This window comes from Aegilops tauschii, chromosome 2, assembly GCF_002575655.3.
Source record: "Aegilops tauschii subsp. strangulata cultivar AL8/78 chromosome 2, Aet v6.0, whole genome shotgun sequence".
NCBI lineage: Eukaryota > Viridiplantae > Streptophyta > Magnoliopsida > Poales > Poaceae > Aegilops > Aegilops tauschii.
The window spans coordinates 460,591,472-460,600,209 of record NC_053036.3 but is presented as its reverse complement, the minus strand read 5'-3'; positions in this window follow the sequence as shown (position 1 = coordinate 460,600,209).

Below are 8,738 nucleotides of genomic sequence, written 5' to 3'. Positions count from 1 at the left end.
GCACCACAGCCCCTGGCGCCTCCCTCTCCCCCTGCAACACCTCTCCCTCTCGCAGAAGCTTGGCGAAGCCCTGCCGAGATCCCCGCTACTTCCACCACCACGCCGTCGTGCTGCTGGATCTCCATCAACCTCTCCTTCCCCCTTGCTGGATCAAGAAGGAGGAGACGTTGCTACTCCATACGTGTGTTGAACGCGGAGGTGCCGTCCGTTCGGCACTCGGTCATCGGTGATTTGGATCACGGCGAGTACGACTCCATCAACCCCGTTCATTGGAACGCTTCCGCTCACGATCTACAAGGGTATGTAGATGCACTCCTTTCCCCTCGTTGCTAGTATACTCCATAGATGGATCTTGGTGATGCGTAGGAAATTTTAAAATTCTGCTACGTTCCCCAACAAGACAATGCCTTCATTAACCATAAAGTGGCCCTTCTCCCAATTCAAGACAAGATTTGTTTGTTCACATCTATGCAAAACTCTATCAAGATTGCTTAAACAATCATCAAAAGACTTCCCATAAACAGAGAAATCATCCATGAAAACCTCAACAATCTTTTCACAAAATTCAGAGAATATAGTAGTCATAGATCTTTGAAAGGTAGCAGGTGCATTACATAAACCAAAAGGCATACATCTATAAGCATAGGTTCCAAAGGGACAAGTAAAGTGGTATTTTCTTTATCAGGTTGAGAGACAGGTATTTTTGAAAAAACCAGAACATCCATCAAGGAAGCAAAAATGTGTGTGCTTAGACAATCTTTCAAGCATTTGATCTATAAAAGGCAGAAGGAAATGATCTTTTCTAGTTGATTTATTTAATTTTCTAAAATCAATTACCATTCTATAGCCTGTAACAATTCTTTGTGGAATAAGTTCATTCTTATCATTAGGAACAACGGTTATACCTCCTTTCTTAGGGACACAATGAACATGACTTACCCATCTACTATCAGCTATAGGATAGATTATACCTGCTTCTAGAAGTTTTAATATTTCCGTTCTTACCAGTTCTTTCATCTTCGGATTTAACCGACGTTGGTGATCAACAACGGGTTTAGCATCAGGTTCCATATTAATTTTATGCTGACATAGAGTGGGACTAATGCCCTTTAAATCATCAAGAGTATATCCAATAGCAGCTCGGTGCTTCCTTAAGACTTTCAATAATCTTTCTTCTTCATGTTCTGAAAGGTTAGCACTAATAATAACATGATATATCTTCTTTTCATCAAGATAAGCATATTTCAAAGTCTCTGGCAATTGTTTTAATTCAAACACAGGATCACCTTTAGGTGGAGGAGGATCTCCTAGCGTTTCAATAGGCAAGTTGTGTTTAAGCAGAGGACGTTGTTCAAAGAAAATTTTATCTATTTCATTTCTTTTCATGCATATGTAAATCATTTTCATGATCTAGCAAATATTGTTCTAAAGAATCAGTAGGTGGCACAGCAATAGAAGCAAGACCAATTAATTCATCCTTACTAGGTAATTCTTTGTCATGAAGTTTTCTACTAAACTTGTAAAAATTAAATTCATGAGACTCATCACCGAAACTAACACCGACAGTTTGTTTCTCACAGTCTATCTTAGCATTAACGGTGTTCAAGAAAGGTCTACCAAATATAATGGGACAAAAGTCATCTTGTGGGAAACCAAGAACAAGAAAATCAGTAGGGTATTTTATTTTCCCACACAAGACTTCAACATCTCTAACAATCCCAATTGGTGATATAGTGTCTCTATTAGCAAGTTTAACAGTAACGTCTATGTCTTCTATCTCCGCGGGTGTTATGTCATTCATAATTTCTTGATATAAGGTGTAAGGAATAGCACTCACACTAGCACCTATGTCACATAAACCATGGTAACAGTGATCTCCTATTTTAACTGAGACAACAGGCATGCCAACAACAGGTCTATGTTTATCCTTTTTATCAGGTTTGGCAATTCTAGCACCTTCTTCACAAAAATAAATAACATGCCCATCTACATCTTCTTCCAAGAGATCTTTAACCGTTGCAATACTAGGTTGCACTTTAATTTGTTCATCAGGTTTAGGTGTTCTAATATAGATTTTGTTAATCACAGTTGAAACTTTAGCATGTTCCTTTATCCTAACAGGGAAAGGTGGTTTCTCAATATAAGTAGAAGGAACAACTCGATCAACATTATAAAGTATGGTTTCTTCTTTAATTGGTATTGGTTCTTTGATTTCTTCTTTAATAGGTGGGTGATATTTAAATCACTTCTCTTTAGGAGATCAAATGAGTAGAAAATGATTCACAAAAGGAGGCTACTATCTCAGAGTCAAGTCCATACTTAGTGCTAAACTTTTGAAAAGCATCGGTATCCATAAAAGATTTAACACGATCATACTTAAGTTTAATACCTGACTCTTTACATTCGTCGAGTTCCCAATGTTCAGAGTTGCATTTAATTCTTTCCAAAAGATCCCACCTGAATTCAATAGTCTTCTTCATAAAAGAACCAACACAAGAAGTATCAAGCATGGTTTGATCATTACGAGAAAGCTGAGCATAAAAATTATGGATAATAATTTCTCTTGAGAGCTCATGATTGGGGGCATGAATATAACACTGACTTAAGCCTCCCCCAAGCTAGAGCGATACTTTCTCCTTCATGAGGCCAAAAATTATATATATAATTCCGATCATGATGAACTAGATGCATAGGATACATTTTTTGGCGGAACTCCAATTTCAATCGATTACAATTCCAAGATCCAATATCATCGCATAGCCTATACCATGCCAATGCTTTTCCCTTCAAAGATAAAGGGAAAACCTTCTTCATAACTTCATTCCCAGGTAAACCTGCAAGCTTGAACAATCCACAAATTTGTTCTACATACATCAAGTGCATATCAGGATGTTTGGTTCCATCTCCTGCATAAGGATTAGCTAGCACTTGTTCTATCATACCCGAAGGAATTTCATATTCAATATTTTAAGTAGGTGCAGTAGGTTGAGGGATGGCTAATTGTAGTTCCGGTCGAGGTGAAGATACCCTGAACAAACCCCTCAAAGGATTGTTTTCCATAGTAGCAAGTGACAATAAATTTCAGCACACTATATAAATGTTTCCTTACCAAAGGCGCTTCACTCCCCGGCAACGGCGCAAGAAAATAGCCTTGATGGCCCACAAGTATAGGGGATCAATTGTAGCTCTTTTCAATAAGTAAGAGTGTTGAACCCAACGAGGAGCAGAAGGAAATGACAAATGGTTTTCAGCAAGGTAATGTTTGCAAGTGCTGAAATTGTAAGTAACAGGGTAGTTTGATAGCAAGATAATTTGTAACGAGCAAGTAACGATAATAGTAGCAAAAGTGCAGCAAGGTATCCCAATCCTTTTGAGGCAAAGGACAGGCCAAAATAGTCTCTTATGATAAGCAAGCGTTCTTGAGGGTACACGTGAATTTCATCTAGTCACTTTCATCATGTTGGTTTAATTCGTGTTCGGTAGTTTGATAATTTGATATTTGGGTGGACCGGTGCTTAGGTGTTGTTCTTACTTGAACAAACCTCCTACTTATGATTAACCCTCCCGCAAGCATCTGCAACTACGAGAAAAGTATTAAGAATAAATTCTAACCATAGCATTAAACTTTTGGATCCAATCGGTCCCTTACTGAATAGCGCATAAACTGGGGTTTAAACTTCTGTCACTCTCACAACCCATCATCTAATTGCTACTCCACAATGCATTCCCTTAGGCCCAAATATGGTGAAGTGTCATGTAGTCGACGTTCACATGACACCACTAAGAGAATCACAACATACATACTATCAAAATATCGAACACATATCAAATTCACATGATTACTTGCAACATGATTTCTCCCGTGACCTCAAGAACAAAAGTAACTACTCACAAATGATAATCATGCTTAAGATAAGAGGGTATTAAATAGCATATTGGATCTAAACATATAATCTTCCACCGAATAAACCATATAATAATCAACTACAAGATGTAATCAACACTACTAGTCACCCACAAGCACCAATCTATAGTTCTGGTAACAAGATTGAACACAAGAGATGAACTAGGGTTTGAGATGAGATGGTGCTATTGAAGATGTTGATGAAGATAGCCCTCCCCAAGATGGGAGAGTTGTTGTTGATGATGAGGACAATGATTTCCCCCTCCGGGAGGGAAGTTCCCCCGCCGAAATCGCTCCGCCGGAGGGCAAAAGTGCTCCTGCCCAAGTTCTGCCTCGAGACGGCGGCGCTCCGTCCCGAAAGTCCTCTCCTTATTTTTTTCTAGGTCCAAACGACCTATATACTAGAAGATGGGCACCAGAGGTGGGCCTGGGTGAGCACAACCCACCAGGGCGCGCCTGGGCTCCTTAGCGCGCCTAGGTGGGTTGTGCCCACTTGGTGGGCCCCCTCTGGTAGTTATTTGCTACAATATTCTTCAAATATTCCATAAAAAATCTCCGTGAAGTTTCAGCTTGTTTGGAGTTGTGCAGAATAGGTGGCTTGGCGTAGCTTTTCCAGGTCCAGCTTTCCAGCTGCCGAAATTCTCCCTCTTTGTGTATACCTTGCATATTATGAGAGAAAAGGCATTAGAATTACTCCAAAAAGCATTATATGGATAAAAACATCATAAATAACAGTAAGCAAACATGATGCAAAATGGACATATCAGTGTGCCTTGCTATAAGTTTAGCAGGGAGGTACCAAAGTAATCCAGGAGTGGATCACTGGAGAGTGGTCAAGAACATCCTGAAATACCTTAAAAGTACTAAGGATATGTTTCTCGTTTATGGAGGTGACAAAGAGCTTGTCATAAATGGTTACGTCGATGCTAGCTTTGACACTGATCCGGATCACTCTAAGTCGCAAACTGGATACCTATTAATATTGAATGGTGGAGCTGTCAGTTGGTGCAGTTCCAAGCAGAGCATCGTGGTGGGATCTACGTGTGAAGCGGAGTACATAGCTGCTTCGAAAGTAGCAAATTAAGGAGTCTGGATGAAGGAGTTCATATCCGATCTAGGTGTAATTCCTAGTGCATCGGGTCCAATGAAAATCTTTTGTGACAATACTGGAGCAATTGCCTTAGCGAAGGAATCCAGATTTCACAAGAGAACTAAACACATCAAGAGACGCTTCAACTCCATCCGTGATCAAGTCAAGGAGGGAGACATAGAGATTTGCAAAATACATACGGATCTGAATGTTGCAGACCCGTTGACTAAGCCTCTTCCACGAGCAAAACATGATCTAGATTATTGACTCTAGTGCAAGTGGGAGACTGAAGGAAACATGCCCTAGAGGCAATAATAAATTTGTTATTTATATTTCCTTATATCATGATAAATGTTAATTATTCATGCTAGAATTGTATTAACCGGAAACTTGATACATGTGCGAATACATAGACAAAACAAAGTGTCCCTAGTATGCCTCTACTTGACTAGCTCATTAATCAAAGATGGTTAAGTTTCCTAACAATAGACATGTGTTGTCATTTGATGAACGGGATCACATCATAAGGAGAATGATGTCATGGACAAGACCCATCCGTTAGCTTAGCATAATGATCGTTAAGTTTTATTGTTATTGCTTTCTTCATGACTTATACATGTTCCTTTGACTATGAGATTATGCAACTCCCGAATACCGGAGGAACACCTTGTGTGCTATCAAACGTCACAACGTAACTGGGTGGTTATAAAGATGCTTTACAGTTGTCTCCGAAGGTGTTTGTTGGGTTGGCATAGATCGAGATTAGGATTTGTCACTCCGAGTATCGGAGAGGTATCTCTGGGCCCTCTTGGTAATGCACATCACTATAAGCCTTGCAAGCAATGTGACTAATGAGTTAGTTGCAGGATGATGCATTACGGAACGAGTAAAGAGACTTGCTGTTAACAAGATTGAATTAGGTATGAGGATACCGACGATCGAATCTCAGGCAAGTAACATACTGATGACAAAGGGAATAACGTATATTGTTTTTGCGGTTTGACCGATAAAGATCTTCGTAGAATATGTAGGAACCAATATGAGCATCCAGGTTCCGCTATTGGTTATTGACCGTAGATGTGTCTCGGTCATGTCTACATAGTTCTCGAACCCGTAGGGTCCGCACGCTTAACGTTCGATGACGATTTGCATTATGAGTTATGTGTTTTGGTTACCGAAGATTGTTCAGAGGTAACATAGTAATTCATGCACACAAAGTAAAGGCCAATTTTAATTAACAATGATTTGTAATTTAGTAGTCAGCACAAGGTAACATATATCATTTAATGACGAAGTCTAACTCTCTTCCTATGCATCGGCATGTCATAAAAGAACAATTCATGCACACAAAGTAAAGGCCAATGCATAGTATAAACAGTTTCTTGCAATTTTATCATATTGGAAACATAGAGAGGTGGAGATATAGTTCCTCTCTCATAATAATTGCAAGTAGGAGCAACAAGCACATGCATATTATATCTATCAAAATCATCATGTGCAACGGTAAAAGGCAACCCATAAATATAATCCTTAATAAGCACAAACTTCTCCGATATAGTGTAGTTTGGAGAATTCAAAAAGATAATAGGACTATCATGCGTGGGTGCAATAGCAACAATTTCATGTTTAACATAAGGAACTATAGCAAGTTCATCTCCATAAGCATAATTCATATTGGCATCTTGGCCACAAGCATAGCAAGCATCATCAAAAAGGGATATTTCAAGAGAATCAACGGGATCATAACAATCATCATAGCAATCATCCTTCGGTAAGCACGAAGGGAAACTAAACAATGTATGAGTTGAAGAGTTACTCTCATTAGAAGGTGGGCACGGGTGATCAATCCGCTCTTCCTCCTTTTGTTCTTCGCTCTCCTCCTCATCTTTTTCATCCAATGAGCTCACAGTTTCATTAATTTCTTCTTCCATAGACTCCTGCAAAATATTAGTCTCTTCTTGGACAGAGGAGACTTTCTCAATAAATTCATTAATATTGGAATTGAATTCATAATTCTTATAACAATATTTAAGGATAGCTAAATTTTCAGGTCTATAAACAGCATCATAAAGATTTTCAAACTCTTTGAACAAAGATTCAATTTCATAAGCACCCATAAAAGCAACAAATTCTTCTATTTGTTCCACATCATAGTAATCATATATACCATTAGCATAAGAAGCCAAGGTTTTATTATCATTAAATTTGCATAAAAAGGGAAGGTGTGGAGCCTTCATCCTAGAGCAACAAGTATAATCATAACTCAAGCATACTTGCCGAGCATACCACTTCAACATATAAATTTGATCCCATAATAGTTTCCCTTTTTGAGTCAAGCGATAATCCCTAAAGTATTCACGTTGATCCAACGTGTCTCCCATTACCAGATTGAGTGGGGTTTTCTCAGGATTATCAAAGTAGTACATAATATCTGTCACATAACGAGCATCGAGGGTTTTAGGAGGTTCCCCATCTCCATGAGTAGCAAGTAAACCTATTTTTTTGGTATTTCGTGTTCCATATCCATAACTAAAGATAAAGAACAACTAAGAACAGCAAATAAAGATTACTTAGTGATAAAGCAAACAAGCACACACGAGAATATTCACCCCACGCTATAACTCCCCGGCAACGGCACCAGAAAAAGGTCTTGATAACCCACAAGTAGAGGGGATCAATTGTAGCCTCTTTCGATAAGTAAGAGTGTCGAACCCAACGAGGAGCTAAAGGTAGAACAAATATTCCCTCAAGTTCTATCGACCACCGATACAACTCTACGGACGCTTAACGTTCGCTTTACCTAGAACAAGTATGAAACTAGAAGTACTTTGTAGGTGTTTTTGGATAGGTTTGCAAGATAATAAAGAGCACGTAAATAAAAACTAGGGGCTGTTTAGATAAAGACACAATAAAGTTAGTATGGAGAGTGTGGAAAAGTGGTGGTAGGAGTTGCAAAATTGTCCCTAAGCAATTGACTACTTTACTAGACCGATAGCAAGTTTTATGTGGGAGAGGCCACTGCTAGCATGCCATCCCTGACTTGGAATTCTATGCACTTATGATTGGAACTATTAGCAAGCATCCGCAACTACTAACGTTCATTAAGGTAAAACCCAACCATAGCATTAAGATATATTGGTCCCCCTTCAATCCCGTATGCATCAATTTCTATGCTAGGTTGAAGCTTGTGTCACTCTTGCCCTCCAATACATAGTCTTATCAACATACAACTCACCCTATGGTGTGATCCACGCGCGCGCTCATATTATGGGCACCAAAGGACAGCAACATAACCACAAGCAAATTAAACCAATCATAGCAATTCACCAATTACCGATAGGACAACGAAAATCTACTCAGACATCATAGGATAATAATATGAAGCATAAAGCACCATGTTCAAGTAGAGGGTACAGCGGGTTGCGGGAGAGTGGATAGATAGATGGGGGAAGGTGATGGAGATGTTGGTGAAGATACAGAGGTGTTGGTGAAGATCGCGGTGATGATGATGGCCCCGGCGGCGTTCCGGCGCCACCGGAAGCGAGGGGGAGAGAGCCCCCCTCCTTCTTCTTCTTCCTTGACCTTCTACCTAGATGGGAGAAGGGTTTCCCCTCTGGTCCATGGTCTCCATGGTGTGGGAGGGGCGAGAGCCCCTCCAAGATTGGATCTGTCTCTTCGTTTCTCTCTGTTTTTGCGCTCTGGGATTCTGCCCTTTCGCCGTTTCTTATATATCCGGAGATCCGT